At 47.1% G+C, this 16,029-nt stretch overlaps 1 pseudogene; it reads right to left on the bottom strand.

The window, feature by feature from the left end:
- Nucleotides 1–913: 913 nt before the first annotated feature.
- On the bottom strand, nucleotides 914–6,291 carry LOC136489384 (disease resistance protein Pik-1-like; annotated as a pseudogene).
- Nucleotides 6,292–16,029: the final 9,738 nt, after the last annotated feature.

Here is a 16,029-nt window from a genome sequence, read left to right as displayed (position 1 = left end):
TATTCAGCACCCTTTCTCTCTCCCAAACCATGAAAAATGAATATTTTAATGGGTGCGGTGTCCAGCAGCCAAGAATCACGATTTCATAATGGTACTGGGCATATTTTGGAGTTGGCGGTGTCCAATAGCATATTAGACCTCTTTGCAATGTCCCTGAGCAAAATTTCCCTTTTGTTTTCTGTTCTATCCTCTTATCAGACGCTTGTATTTCCGTTTTCTCTATAAATGGAAATGGGGAATGGCCTCGCGTTGAAAAAAAAAATACACTACTACCTGACGACAGTCTTATTAGAAGTATGTGGCAATGACAAGGGGGGCACACATCATCAGACATTATATTCTGACCTGAGGGACACAGATACATGCTGTGGTCAACAGCGTTACACGGGACGCGAGGAGCGATGTACCATCCTGTGGTATGGATTGCCAAGCTGTAACTCTTGTTCTCTCATCTCCCTTCGGCAATTGAGTTGCCTCCAGAGACGAGACGACTGATCATTCCTGGTGCAACGAGTGTATATGGAAACTGTCACAGTGTGTATGGAAACTGTCAAGAAAATGGTGTTGACCCCAATGAGTTCGTCCAAGCGCGACGCTTTAGCTGCGTTACTCTCGACGGATCTGGTGAATGTGGAGGTGCTTCCTGAAATCTAAGTTCAGGCATCTTCGTCGTCTGCTTCCTCTGGTCGCCGATAGTGTGGTTTCATAGTTAACAAATTGCAGCTTTTTTTCCTGTGGTAATCCTAAGATTACCACAGAGCCATGTACTTTGAAAATTCTGCTTCCTCTTAACGAAATACGTATCTCATGGTACGGTCGAGAAAAAAAAATGGTGTTGACCACAAGCAGAATTTCAAGCAACATAGTAGTAGTGATTACCATGTCTTGTAGAGCTAAGCGTGGCCTAATTGGATCAACTTTCAGCTTCTGTAATCTCACATTGAATCGCTGCTGCAGCCTCCTCACCAACTTCTTGAGCATCATCTTTGGCTCCAGCATTGGTTCTGCTCGAAGTCCCAATTGTAATTTCTGTCACCTCATCATCAGCTTCTTGAACATCATCTTGTTCAATGCCGTTGATGAAGAGGTCGATCGGGTTGCGATGCTCGGCAACTTGTTTGGTCACTGCCTCCACTGTCATCTTTACGCTGGGCCGGGCTGTTGAGGTAGTGTGCGTTGTAGCACAGGGCAATCTCTGTAAGCCTGTGGAGGTTGCTAATACCTGAAGGAACACAGATCTGCCCAACTGGGGTCGAACAGAACTTTAGTTGGAGGTATGTGAGCTTCGGCATAGCTCCTGCCTCGAAAGTGAGCCATGGCATTGGGCCGTCGACCGAGAATCTCTGAAGCTCACGGAATCCTTTGTTTTCAATCACTATGGCATGTTCAGGAATGAAGTCGAAACCTAATATTAGGCACTGCAACTCGGGCAAGTCTCCGAGTTTATGCAGATCATACGTCACTTGATTGTTACAGATGGTGATTTGCACGAAAGATAGATAAAACAAGAGCCCATTAATCCACTGTGGAACACATGCAAATCTTCCTGCTGTCACCTTGAACTTCTCAAGCCTCCTAAGCGCATCATACTCTTCAAGGAAGCCCAGGAACTCCATGGAGCAGCCGAGTCCACAGTGAATGGTCAGGGACTCGAGGTTTTTCCACCTGCCGATGGATGACAGGAACGCTTCACAGTAGTCTCTGTCAGTGGACAGGTGAAAGGACCATGTAACTGCAAAATGATCTTAACCATCTCTTATGCCAAGTACAGGTGAGTAAAAACACAAAGGAATTAGCAAAATAGGCCTCACTCATAGCAATATTCATAAGAGTTTGGTGATCCAGGGCATGTTATCTATTACATGACATAAATCAAAATGTGTAGTCATTTATGAAAATAAGTCTAGCGTTTTGGTAAGCAACACATTGGAAGTCTAAAGTTGGGATATTTTGTTGTGTTCATAAGGAAACAAAGGTGACACTGCAAGAGTTCAAATCCAATCTTCCTTTTTTGAACTGACTGATTAACATACGGATAGTTTGCAATAATGTGTAGCAGAATGGGTCATGTCTGAGACAGTTGACAGGTCACAATAGGTATGAATCAGTGAACTAATATGGTGGTTTTGCTCTGCATAGTTGAACTCTACAAAGATCTACTTTAGGTGGTTATACCTTACTCTACGTCTTCATGAAGGCACTGCATAGGTCTCTAAAATTGAATCTTAGATATGGCCTTTGTTAAACTGTCACAGTCACATTTGTATCAAACACATCAAGTCGATGAAGGGAATTGAAATGGAAAAGGCCGCTGTAACCTTGACCTGAAACTTTTTTTTTGTACCGAAAGAAACACAGAAAATTCGGAACATAACTATCACACAAACAAATATAGCATTAACATTGATTACATGAAGGTAAGTGCATATCGACACGCTGTAGGGTCTGTCATGGACAGAATGATGTATATTAATTATTGGTTCAGAAGATAAGTATGTCGAGCTGTCTCGCTAAAAAAAGAAACAGAATTATGCAGAGTGACTAAAGAGGTAAAATACGAAGATAGACAAAGAAGTAACTGTCCTCCTGATGCCTGCAAGTAGTATGAAGGCAACAAATTTGAAAACTAAGACAGAAATACCAAACATTTATCTGAGTTTGGTTACTGCCATTTCCTATGATATATAGCTATCCTATGAACACCATGGGGAGATGATTTATGTCATGACAAATAGAACGAACCCGTGACGGGTTCCTAACCCATAGCTCTTACGGAATTTAACAATTATTTTGTCAGCAGTTTCACATGCACTTCTAATCATGTCTATTCTAACCTCGAAGGAACGATGCCAGGTTCATTCTAATTATAGATAGCTAAGAAATGAAGCTGTCAACACATGCTATAGGTTTTCATTCTTCATACTAAATTGGTCACCTTTAATTTTTGAAACTGTGTAGGCACCGATAGATTGGTTATTCTAGTCAAGAGTCACTCCCTCTTCGTAGTTTCCTCAACTTCCATCTCAGCGAGCGGTTTTGATGACAACAATACAGGTAGTACTGTAATATTCATACTGAGCAGATAAGGATCATGTTGCAACGTTAATAGCAAATAACTGTATAAACCATTGAAAGCATGCCAAAATGGGTACACTAAATTGCAATGGACAACAAACGATTAAAGTGACCATTTCTATATTCTAATATATTTTTTTGTTGGGGCATTTCCATTGCATTTACCTATGTCAGAAAAACCTGCCGTGAAATTAAATGGAACAAAATTGAGTTAGTAAAAAAGGAAAAACATGCCTAAAAGTAAAGTTGATAAAGCAAGGCACGATTGAGAACCAAGAGGAGCACCTGACATGGCATCATTTCGTTCCCCATCCACACCTCTGCTGGACCCAAGCCCGGCTTCAACTTCATGTTCTGGACCCATGCCGCTGTCCATGAGCACACATAGTTCAGATACATCGATTAAACCAAGAAATTGGCAAAAAAAATGTGGGAAAAAATTCCAAAGGAATCCCCAAAGCAGGGGTAGGAGAACAGGCCAGCCGACTGCAGGTAGCAGGGCCAGAGGCACTGCACGCGGCTGCTGCCTGTTGCTGTCATCTGCCTGCTGCCTCCTCGCGCTGACCAGGCGCGCATAGCGCATCGGTGGACAGGGGCCAGCGGGCAAACGCAGGCGCGCAGCGCAGGCAGCCGCACGCTGTAGGCTAGCCACGGCAGCACAGATGCCTGCCGCAACCCGCACGTCGGCAAGCACGCATCCACGAGGGAGAAGAGAAGGGGGTGACGTACCGCCAGATCGAGATGACGAGCTGAGACGACACTGCTGCCGTTGGCAGCGACGAAGGAGCAGCTAAGGTTTCATCGAGCACGTGCGGACCGGCGGGAGGAGGAGGAGGCGGACCGGGGGGACACGCGCCGGCGACCAAGGGCGCGAGGGGGGGGGGGAGGAGGCGGAGGGCGGCTGCAGCCGCCGTCGCTCTTACCCGCGTCGGTTCTCGGTAGAGAGCGAAGAGAGGAGAGGGGGAGAGAGAAGAATGGAGAAGTCGACATGATTTCGGTAAAGTTTGAGGGCTTTTTTGAAAAAAAAACTGAGAGGAGGTCTGGACTGCGGGTTGATTCGACTAAAGTTCGAGGATTTTTTTGCAAAAAGACCAGAGCTCGCACGATCTGGGCCGATCCGATGGCCGGGAAAAGCGGCGACGTGGCCACGCTGCTTGGCCCTCTTTTGGGTGCAGGATTCCTATAAGAAGAAGATACTGCTGACTGCCCCAGACACAGCTAGTGAACGAGTCTGGGACAAATCAATTGTTTCAAGAAGCGATTGAAGCTGGGGAACTGGATGATGCAGGGCTAACCTCCGTGGCATCCTGCTGCCAGTTTCGTTGCCACGGTCTGTTACGGCTGGCGCCACTTGGTTGAGTGTAGTGATGGTGAAAAGGAAACCCATCTCTGTAGATTTGGAGGCAAGGAACTGCTGCAGAAAATGATTGACTTGGCACTGTCGGGCATCGGCTTCATCTTGCTTGTGTTTGCAGTTCGATGCAACACAGGTGATGACATTCCTATCCACTAGCTGGGAGAAGAACGTCTCTGCTTCTGACTTAGCATCACGTACTAAAACGCAAGGAAGTACCAAAATAATGATGAGTAAGGCCTTCATGTATCCATTTCAAGATGAGACGATCCTTTTCAAACTTGTACCCATAAGGAAACATGCTCATGTAAAATAATAATAACCTCATGTCATCGTTAGGGACGTCATTATTAAAAGCAGATGACATTGCTTGTTCTAACCATGCTGGTAGCCGGGGGACTTGTTCCTCGTAATGCATTGCAAATCCTTGATGCTCGTCGTCCTCATCCTTTCGTTGGTGGAGCTGCTGCAGTCGTTGTTCCTTCAGCCAGTCTGCCATACCAATTATAAACAACGGTATACCATCACATTTCCTCAATATTTCATCACAAAGCAGCTTCATATTATTTGGCAGGCAACCATCTGCAGAACCAACGGCTTTTGCTAGAAGCAGCCTTTCCGAATCCACTTCACTTAGAGGTTTCATCTCATCCACAAGGCTATCATAAGAATCGGAGCAACATGCCCATGCTATACTTGTACAGCGTGCCGTCATCTCCCTGCCGCCACCAAGTCCCGCCGCAGCGCCGGGGCACTCAAGACGCTCCTGGACCAGTTCGCGGAGAACCCCCACCCCCACCCGAAACCCGGCCGACGCCCGCCCCGCCGGTTCAAACGCCGGGCCGGCCGCCGCGTCACCGCTGTCAGTAAGCCTCCGGACCGCACGGCCGCGCTCTCCGTCAACTCCAGCTCCCAGGAGGCCGTCTGCGGCAACAGATACCTGTTCCATGGCGACGGCGACGGCGACGGCGATGACGACGAAGACGACGACGATGGCGGGGAGGAGCGAAGGGGAACGTCCGCGCCAAAAGACCGCGCCAAGACTCGGGAGGCAACGATACGCGCGATGTCTAGGGCGCGTAACTTTACGCGGATTGAGAGAGTTTTTCCGAAGTGCTAAAAGATTAGGAGTATCCCCATCGATACTGCCTGAGTCGATTGCATAGCTGCACAGCTAGAGTTGTCTTGCCTATCCCCATAGGACCAACGATAGACATGACTCTCAGGTGGCTCCTGTCCTTCGTCCCCTGGTGTGAGAGCCAGCTTATGATCTTCTTTGCCGGGCGATCGATGCCGACAAGAGGGAGGACACCCGCCTCCAGCTCGGCCAGTTGGGGTGTAAGCACAAGGTCGGAGCTAGTGGGAAGATGCCTATACCAGGAGGGATGTTTGTTAAGGTCGGAGCTAGTGGGAAGATGCCTATACCAGGAGGGATGTTTGTTAAAATTGTAAAGCCGTAGCATATAATAAGGAAGCAAATATGACTTCCTACGGTGGAAGCACTGTGCAGCTCTTCGAAGCAGCGTTTGGCAGGAGGGGTCAACTTCACGGAGGACGCGGTAGACCAAACTGGGAACATCCAACAAAGAGTCTCCCGGAAATTTTTGCGGAGTCAATGTCGGGAACGCCGTAATGATGCTCAGCTCCGTCTCCATGAAGGCCAAGCAGCACCGTCTAACGTCACCGGTAGTGACAACGCGATGTGCGCCAGCAGGCCCCAGCAGTAGAGAGATCCTCGCACGAAGCGGCTGCAGGTTGCTTAATACCTCCTCTATCTCGGCCGCCGCCACCTCATAAGCTGGATAATGCTGCTTCCCAGGATCAGGATGCGCCATGGCATCTCTTCCCTCCTGCTGCTGCATGGGATCGGGAGCGGCAGGCACTATCTCTATTCTCTACCTCCTTGCCCTGCTCCTCCTCCGAAGCTGCAGCCGCCATGCCTGCTCCACGCCCCCACCACCACACCGGACACCCCCTCCTGTTCTCATAATAAGAAAAAAAAAGACGTCAAGCACCAGAATAAATTTTATTTGGTATGTTTATGGATTTAACACACCAGGATTAATCCTCCAAATGAGTGGGGGTACCATTTGGAATCTAACTTACCTGATCTGTTGTCTCCGATTGGTAGCGGCAAAGAAGACTCCCAAGAAGACGACCTCGTCAGTACTAAGCTGCTGCTCCTCCTCCTCCTCCTTTGACACCAGGTGGCCGGCGGCGGGAAGACTGTTACTTGTGCAAATTAGCCCCGAATAAAGTTTTGGCAAGGAATTGATCCCAATTTCCTTGCCCCTACTGCTACTCCATTGCTGCAGAGACCAAGGTTTTTTTATCGGCCGAAATTCATGGAAATTTTCGAAATTTCCTTTCTATCCATAGGATCCGATAAAATTTGACATCGGCCAAATTTTTCCCTTCTTTCCTGCTTCCACACAGACAACCCAAATTCAGCCGTGCGACAATCCCACACTATAATGTTTTATTCTTGTTTTTATCTGTGAACAAGTGATGTTTAATAGCTTAGGAATAGTTTCAAGTCAAATTCTACGGAATTTTTTCAAAACAATTTGATTTTTTTTTTGAATTTGATCCGATATTTCCGATATATCTTGCTTATCCTATTTATCCATGACCTCCGATAAATTTTTATTTCCGATAATGAAAACCTTGGCAGAGACAGCTAGAGGCCTAGAGCTGCTACTCGCGAATGTTGAGGGAACGGGGGCAAGGCTAGAAGAACCAACCATGTTACCCTGTCTAAATAAATACGTAGCTACAGCTTGCAGGATCCCTTGGCCCTTACTACTAGTTTGCGACATTTTTTCAGGAAAGCTAAATGGCGCTCGGGTGTTTTGGACGTTAGTAGCACTCGATTAATTTTAGCCTATTCTAATGAGGCTAGCCACGCGAACCGTTTTTTACGGAGGTGTCTGCAGTAACTCTCCCGCATGCACTCCCGCATGCAAATCAATCTCTTTCTCCCACCTGCGTTCTTCCTTTGCATGTAAACCTTTCTTTCCCACACATGAATTCGTGGTTATTATAAATTCATATTGAATTTACACTGAAATCAATCTGTTCTAAAGATGAGGTGGTGTGGATGAGAAAATGACCGTTGAGGGCGACTCAGAGGGCGATGCGGAAGGCGACCCCGAGATCCTCGACCGAGCTGGCGGCCGGCGGCTACTGACCGCCGACGATCTCTTTAGGGTCCCTGTTCACACCCGCGGAGGAGCGCCGTTTCTCCGTGGTGCTGGATCGGGTCCCAACGGCGACACCGGCAAGATCTTGACGGTGAACAGGGCCGTCGAGGATGGGAGTTTCGGGATTGCCTTCGAAAGGTCCGACGTCGAGTCGGCTCCTTCTGGAGATCGTCGCTCCTACGTTCGCGATCACCTTGAGGGGTCCATAGGAGGCAGGGGTGGCGATGGTGGGTCTGCCCAGATCGACGTCGTTGTCCATGGTGACATCGGCTGGACGGGGAACAGGAACACCACGGCGCTGGGCAGATCATTCGCGAGGCGTCCACGCATCCCGGCGGTCCTGGAACTTCGCGACCGAGAAGCTGATGTCACGTCGAACGGCTCGGGGGGTGACCCCGAGGACGCCGACGGCGTTCCTGGATTCAGACGAGTCTACGACGGCGGAGTTCACTCCGACAATTCACGCACCGCTGGAGTCCGGTGATTTCACGTCTCTCCAGACATCGAGGCGGAGTCAAATGACGTTGGCGGCCACGACGAGGTGAAGGTAATCGCTGGGAACCAATGGATCGATTCTGACTCTGGCCAGAACGAAGATTTGAAGCGGCAAGATCCCGACGACAACACCCTGAAGGGCAACAGTAACGGGCAAGGGCGTTCGCGTCTGCGGCGACCGTGCACATGGCGACGGCAGACTACGGGGCAGAGCATCGAAACTAAGGTATGTGGATCTTTGGTAAGTGAGGAAGGAGATGGGACGGAGGAGGAGGACGACGAATGGCATGTCGTCGTAGACTGTGAGAAGCGGCTAATATCCGATCCGGCAGCAGACCTCCGTCCCATAGGTTCTCATTCCAAGTTCTGGGTTTTGGAGGACGAGGATGATCCTGTCATTGCTACACAGTCTCCTTACACTCCGGACTTCGTTCGCCAAGCGGCTGTTCATGGTTTTACGAAAGAGCAGCTTGTCGAGGCGGAGATCGCTTTGCACGACTCGTCGATTCAACGGCGGGTAGAAGCGTCTACGTCTCCGGATGCTTCGGATGAAAAGGTAGCTAGTGCTGGTGAGAAACATCTTCAAAGCTTGGGGACGGCGATTGTCAATGGCGCCATGGTCAGGAAGTTTGCCGCGACCGAGAAGATCTTGGTCGATGACTCTGGGGCATTGTTCGGCGTTGGATCGGCGTCGGCGACGATCAGCGGTAGGGGGCACTCTTACTGAGGCCCTAAGGCGGTCATCGTCTCCTTCGGTGACGATGATCGGTGACCTTCGATGTACGGCATCGAAAAATAAAAAATTGCCTGATCCTTTTTCCACGGTCGACAAAAAGCTGCAATTCTGATCCGAAACACATGCAGGGTCAGGTGGGCCTATTGACGAAGCGCAGCGTGGGCCCTGTGTGGTGACCGATCTGAGTCGCAGAAGCCGCCGTACGGGAAAACTAGCTGATCGCTTCCTTTCTCCAAAATTCGACATCGACTTTGTCAACAGTAAAACCCTAGCCGCCGTTCCTCTTGTCCCTTCGTACGCGCACATTGTGCGCACTGGGATGGCGGCAGCTGGCGCAGGAGGAGGGGGAGGAGGTGGAGTAGGCAACGATGGTGGTGCTGTTGGGGGGCGGGGTTACTCAGCTGGTCGCGGTGGAGGGCGTTCGGGCGGCGTTGTTGGTGGGCGTGGAGGCAGGTCTGCTGGCATCGGTCAGGGGTACAACAACCACAGCGATGATAGTACGCGCTTCAATGGTCCTCGCTTCAATCCCAACTTGGGGTCGTATCCGCCGAATTACGGCCCGGGTTGGGATTACGAGCGCGGGAGACGAGGTCGATACGGTGGCAATGGAGGCCGCGGAGGGACTGGTTCCTACCGTCCAAGTCGCAGCTTCCAGCGTACTATACCACGGCGGGTGCAGCAGCGAGGACCCTTGCAGCAACAACCACCAGTACCACCGCAGGCACCTAAACAGCAACCGGTGACAGCAACATCCTCAACCTCCACCGATGTTGTCTGCCACTGCGCCACAGGTACAACCAAGTCAAGGTGGGCAGGGACAACAGCACGGTGGGGATGCTTCTGTACAGCATCAGGCAGCAGGGAATAATGCTTCAGCCGTAATTGGAGAGGGCAAGACCGATAGCCAGGTGATTCTTCATGGCTCTTCCTCAGCGGCAGGTGCAAGTGTGCAAGTTGAGAATGCGGAGATTGGGGTAATTGGTGCAGAGGCAACAGAGGGATCTAAAAAAACATCCACTACAAAAGTGTGCAGACGGTGTGGTGTCAAAGGGCATTTGATGGCTGAGTGTACTGCAATAGTTTTCTGTGAAATCTGTAGGAGCAATGACCATGCAATGGTGCGGTGTCCAATCCTCAAGCAATCAAAGCCAGTAGTCCAGCTAGTTGGTCAGGCTGCAGATGCTCTAGCTGGGTATCATATTCCTCATGCACCTATACAACCAACGAAGAAAGATTCCAGAATGGCTTTAGTATCAACTTCAGGCAAAAATCTGACAGAGGAGGAAGTGGCAGCTTTTTTGCGTGTTTTAGTGTCTGATTCTTTTGCTTGGGAGGTTAAGCGGATCAATGCTTTTGAGTTCAAAGTTCTTTTCCCTTCAAAAGGGGACTTGATCAAAATGACAAAGTTTAATGCCGATATGAAGGAGGGGGTCACTCTCAAGTTCCAGGAATTCAAGGATGATGAAGAGTATTTTGGACATGCATTACCTGTGGTGTGGATCAAAGTTTTAAATAGCGCGCTATAGCGGACGCTATAGCGCTATTTAGCGGATCTGGAAGACCAACGCTAAGCTACCAGGATTTTAACGCTAAACGATTTTTCCCGCTATTAGCTGCTAATAGCGCGCTAATTCCGCTAAATTGTGGTTCATTTAGCGCCGCTATTTGGCTTGGGCTTTCATTTCCATCGGCCCAATTAACGTGCAGGCCCAAATCGCTGCATCCTCTGCTTCTGAATCAGAGGAAAATCAAGATGGTATGGTATCTACTGATGCTGAAGACGATTAGGTGAGTACGCCAAACTATTCAGATGCTAAAATGCATGTGTGATGTACTGATATGTATCAGACTATGGCCTATGGCTCCATGCCTTTTGTTTGTTTGTCTAGCTGTCTATCACCTTTGTATGAACTTTGAACTCACGTATGTCCCTATGTGATGTATGATGTATCATTTATGAACTACGAACTTTGATGTAATGTGTTAGTAAGACTTTGAACTATCTGTCCCTATTGGTATTTGTAATGTTTTCATCTTCTATATCTTTATTATGTGTAAAATTACATGATGTTTGACATATTTTTTGCTCAGCCGCTAAATGGCTTAGCTCGCTATAGCCTTTCTTAGCCTTTTGGAGAGGCTGCCGCTAAGAGGCTTAGCCCGCTATTTAAAACATTGGTGTGGATGCGTGCCACTAACCTCCCGACCATCTTGAGAGAGTATGTTATTCTGTGGGCATTGGGAACACTCTTTGGTGTGACACAGGAGGTGGACATGGTGACTACTAGAGCTAGCAGTTTTGGGCGGTTTGCAGTGGCAGTGCTTGAACCAGTGGCAAGGCAACTCCAACCAAGCTAAGATGTCATCATTGGTAATAGATATTTTTAGTCGACCTTTGAGGTAGAACCTTTTTTGCCTAATATTGGTCTGCACCCCTTGCGGAACTCACAAAATGGTGGAAACGAGGATCACGGCAACGGGAGCACTGGCATTACTGAGGCAAAGTACTGGTAATGCAGTAAATAATAATTTGTCCGGAAAAGAAAGCAAGGATCCGGAGGCTCAGATGGACTATGATTGGTCTAATGATTATTTGCTAGGAGAGGAACAAGAACTTAGTGATTTTGCACGTAATTTTTTAGGGGTCCAAAAAGGAGATCCGGTCAAGGTGACAAATGCCGCAACTCTTGCTGCCACAAGATCAGCGCCGGCACGCTTGGGTCAGCAGCAGCTGCAGCCTCCTAGGCCGGCTGTGAAAGCAGCAAATAATTCCCAGGTTGGTGTTGACGGGAGCAGCTTAAAGGGAGGTGACTTTGGTCGAGTACAACAGCAGGTGGTGACGCCTACTGTAGCAGCGAGTGGGCTGCATGCTGATCACCATGCGATCCTGTTAGACAAGGAACAAATGCAGGTTGCAGTAGGAAACGATGATGGGGTAGCAGGAGGGGCGCTTGCTGACGGCGCACAACACCTTGGCATCCTCCTTGATGCTATGTTGAGAGCTGGAGTGACAGCTGATGGTGGGTCAGAGGAGGAGCTTGGGAGTGTCTTGAGGATGGCAATCCTTTCAGACGGAGAGTTAACCCCAGTACGGCGGAGCAAAAGGAATGCAGACGCAGCTGATGTGGGCTCTCTGGAAAAAAAGGGTAGCGGTCAAGAACCTCGAGGAACCCCAAGGTAATTTATATGATAATTCATTTTGTTCCCTTTCTAATGTTCGCATTAAGGAAAACCTAGGAGGATTGGGCATAAATATAGGTGATAATGAAAACCTGATTGCTGGTTCTATTGATCTTTTAAGAAATGTAGAAAAAGATAGACTAAAACCATCATTTGGTCTAAGTAAAAGTGAGAATGAAATTGAGATTGAGGAGGAAGAGATCGATCCTGACACCTTCACCATAAGTCGACTCTATGGCGACTTAACGGAAGAGGTGATGGACGATAATAGTATGGACCTAGATGGGGTACTGGTAGATGTACCTATGAAGGTGGCAAAAAGCAAAAAGAAAAAGAAACTCCTCAATAAGAATTCGGTTGCCAAGAAAAAAATAGTTTTCCAATGAAATTGTGTTTTTTTGGGTTTGTAGGGGTCTGCGGGACTTAGCTAAACATACCTTTTTGCATGATATGGTTGCGGATAATAACTTGGATTTTATAGCACTTTCAGAGACCAATAAAAATAGCTTCTCGACTCAGTGTTTAGAAAACTTTTGTGCGGGGGCAGATTTTGTTTGGCACTGGAGGTGGCCTCGGGGTCTGTCCAGGGGGATGTTGAAGGGTATTAATCAGGCCAGTTTTGAAGTACAAAATATTGAGGATGGTGATTATCATATCAAGTTTATCATCAAAAATAAGACGGATGGTTTTCGTTGGGCTCTTTTGTCGGTATATGGGGCTGCGCTGGAAGAGCACAAAGAACACTTTTTATCAGAGTTAGTACGAGCCTGTACTAGTTGTGGGGATCTTCCTTTCATAGTATGGGGAGATTTCAATATTATTAGGAACCCGTCTAAAAAAAATAATTCAAGATATAATGACAAGTGGCCACTTTTATTTAACGCTATTATTGAGACTTTGAACTTAAGAGAACTGGTGTTGACGGGTAGAAGGTATACCTGGGCTAAATATGCAGAGATTCCAACTTATGAAAAGTTGGATCGGATTTTAGTAACAACTGATTGGGAACAAAAATTTCCACTAGCTTCTGTCCAAGCACTTACCCGTGAGATTTCAGATCATACTCCTCTTTTGCTAGATACTGGGGAATCATCTCATAGAGGAAATGTTAAGAACTTTAAATTTGAGTTAGCTTGGCTGACTAAATATGGTTTTTTTTAATCTGGTTAAAGGGGTTTGGGAATCTGAGAATAGGGGTAGGTCTCCTTTGGACAAATGGCAAAACAAAATTAGAAGGGTGAGACGTTTCCTTAGAGGTTGGTCTAGAAATTTATCCTCACATAGTAAGCAACTTAAATCTAAATTGCTGACCGAGATAGATGAATTGGATAGAAAGGCTGAGATTAGCTTGTTGTCACCTCAGGAGGTGGATCTTAGACTCCATCTCAAAGGGCAATTAACTAAGTTGTTGAGAGAAGAGGATATTTACTGGCTCCAACGATCGAAAACAACAAAGTTATTGCAAGGGGATGACAACACTGGATACTTCCACCTCGTGGCAAATGGAAGACACAGGAAAACAAAAAATATACAACTAGAACAAGAGGAGGGAACTATTGTTGGGGATGCGAACCTGAATAATTACATAACTGAGTTTTATAAAGGACTGTTTGGACCTCATACATCAAATTCTTTCTCAATGGATGAGACTTTGAGGCATGATATACCTCAAGTGACAGAGGTGGAGAATGAGATGTTGACAGCTCCATTCAGTGAGGAGGAGGTCAAGATGGTAGTTTTTGACATGGAACATAATAAAACACCTGGTCCGGATGGCTTTCCAACGGATTTCTATCATTTTTTTGGGAAGTTGTAAAGCCGGATTTAATGAATCTTTTTTTTATGAATTCCATGCTGGGAGACTGTCTATCCATAGTCTTAACTTTGGGATTATTACTTTACTTCCTAAGATAACTGATGCGGTTCGAATACAACAATACAGACCAATATGTTTGTTAAATGTGAGCTTCAAAGTTTTTACTAAAGTCCTAAATAATAGAATTTTGAAAGTGGCAGACAAGTTAATAGGACCTTCACAAACGGCATTTATCCCAGGCCGTTACATTATGGAAGGTATTGTTTTATTACATGAGATGATTCATGAGTTACATAAGAAAAAACAAGATGGTGTGATTTTAAAATTATGCATATGACAAAACAAAATGGCCTTTTATTCAACAGGTCCTCAGAATGAAAGGATTCTCATCAATTTGGTGTGAATGGATTTCAAAGGTTATGTCTAGAGGAAGTGCTGCAGTAAAAGTGAATGATAATATAGGGCATTATTTCCAAACTAGGAAAGGAGTGAGACAAGGGGACCCGTTATCTCCTATTTTATTTAACATAGTGGTAGACATGCTGGCTATCCTTATTTCAAGAGCCAAAGAGGCAGAATACGTTAGAGGGGTTGGTCCGCATTTGGTAGATGAGGGATTTTCAGTCCTCCAATATGCTGATGACACTATCATTGTAACACCCTAAAATTTGCTCCTTTTGAAAATATAGTTAAATTTATTTAATTTCACATTTTTGTGCTCATGAAATATAGGGAAATAAAAATTTTCATTAAATTTAAAATTTATCATAAGGTAGCAATATGATTGCGCATACATGCCGGTGCAATTGATTTTTTGTGTGTGGTTTGAATCAAGTTTCAAAATGGGTTGAATTGCTTTTGGAAATAAATTTGAAAATGGCTTTGAAATAAAAGAAAAGAAAATAAGAAACTAAGAGCATCTAAAAAGTTGTGAAAATTTATTTTTGAAAACTTACCAAAATTTCTCATTCTTATTTGAATTGAAAAGTATATTGGAAATAATATTTGAACTTGATTTGATTCCTAATTGAAATTGGTTTTGAAATAGGAAATAGAAAAGGATGTGAAAAAGAAGAAGAAAAAAAAACTCCCTTCTCCCCTTAGGCCCGAAGGCCTGCTTCTGTTTCTCTCTCCCCGGCCCACTATTTTTTTCCCCGCGCGATCCAGCTCTTTTTCTCTCCCTTCCCCGTTCCACGGCCCAGCTCGGCCTCTTCCTTTCTCTCACGCGCAGGCCCATTTTAGGCTGGCCCAGTAGCCACACCGCGCAGCCCAAGCTCCCCTCTCCTCTCTCACTGCCAGGTCGGCCCCGTGCGTCAGCGCCATCTCCTTCCTTGTGTCCGTGCTCGAGCGGGACTCCATCCCGTGTTGGGAGTAAGCCGCCACCCTGTATCCACCACGACCTTGGCGTGCTGCCCATGTCACGCCTCTGTAAATAGGAGCCAAGATCGTGTCGCACCCCATCCCCTAACCCTAGCTTGCGTTGTCTTTGCTTCGAAGCTCGCCGCGCCGTGAAACCCTAAGCCACCACCGCCGGTTGTCTCGCCGTTCCGCCGCTCCGTCGTCGACCAGGACCGCTCCCCGAGCGTTGCACAAAGGTAAGGAACCCGTAGGTACCGTCCGTGCCCTACTTCTTGCTCTCTGTCTCTCACGTCGCGTCACCGGAGTTTCATCGGTGAGTCCGACCCACCTCGTCGAGCCCCGCGCCGCCCTGGTGCCGTCGTAGCCGAAGTAACCCCCCATCGAGTTTGCCTTGGCTTCCTCTTCCTTTCCGTATATTTTCCAAGCCTAACCGTTCCCTCCAAGGCCGAATTCGAGTTGCGCCGGCGAGCTCTTCGTCGCCATCCATGGCCGCCGCCGTCTGGAGTCCTATTCTGGCCGGGCGGCATCTCTCTCACCCCCTCTGATTTAATCAGAGCCATCTATCATGGGTCCAACGGCTCAGATGAGCCTGTACCCCTTCGCGCGCCACATTGCGAAAGAGTCCCTCCAATTCTCTGTTTTCAATCCCGCGGTCCATTGCATAATCCATAGATTACTGTTTGATCTTTTAAAAGCGTATTTTGTTCGGTTGACTTCAAAAATACATTTTCATTTATTTACAAATTTGCCACTGATTTTGTTTTAGCCATAACTTCTCTGTTTTAACTCCGATTTGATCCGTTCAACTTGC

Source organism: Miscanthus floridulus, chromosome 10 (genome assembly GCF_019320115.1).
Source record: "Miscanthus floridulus cultivar M001 chromosome 10, ASM1932011v1, whole genome shotgun sequence".
NCBI classification, from domain to species: Eukaryota; Viridiplantae; Streptophyta; class Magnoliopsida; order Poales; family Poaceae; genus Miscanthus; species Miscanthus floridulus.
Note: the sequence above shows the minus strand (reverse complement) of the source record. Positions and strands in the feature narration are given on the sequence as shown.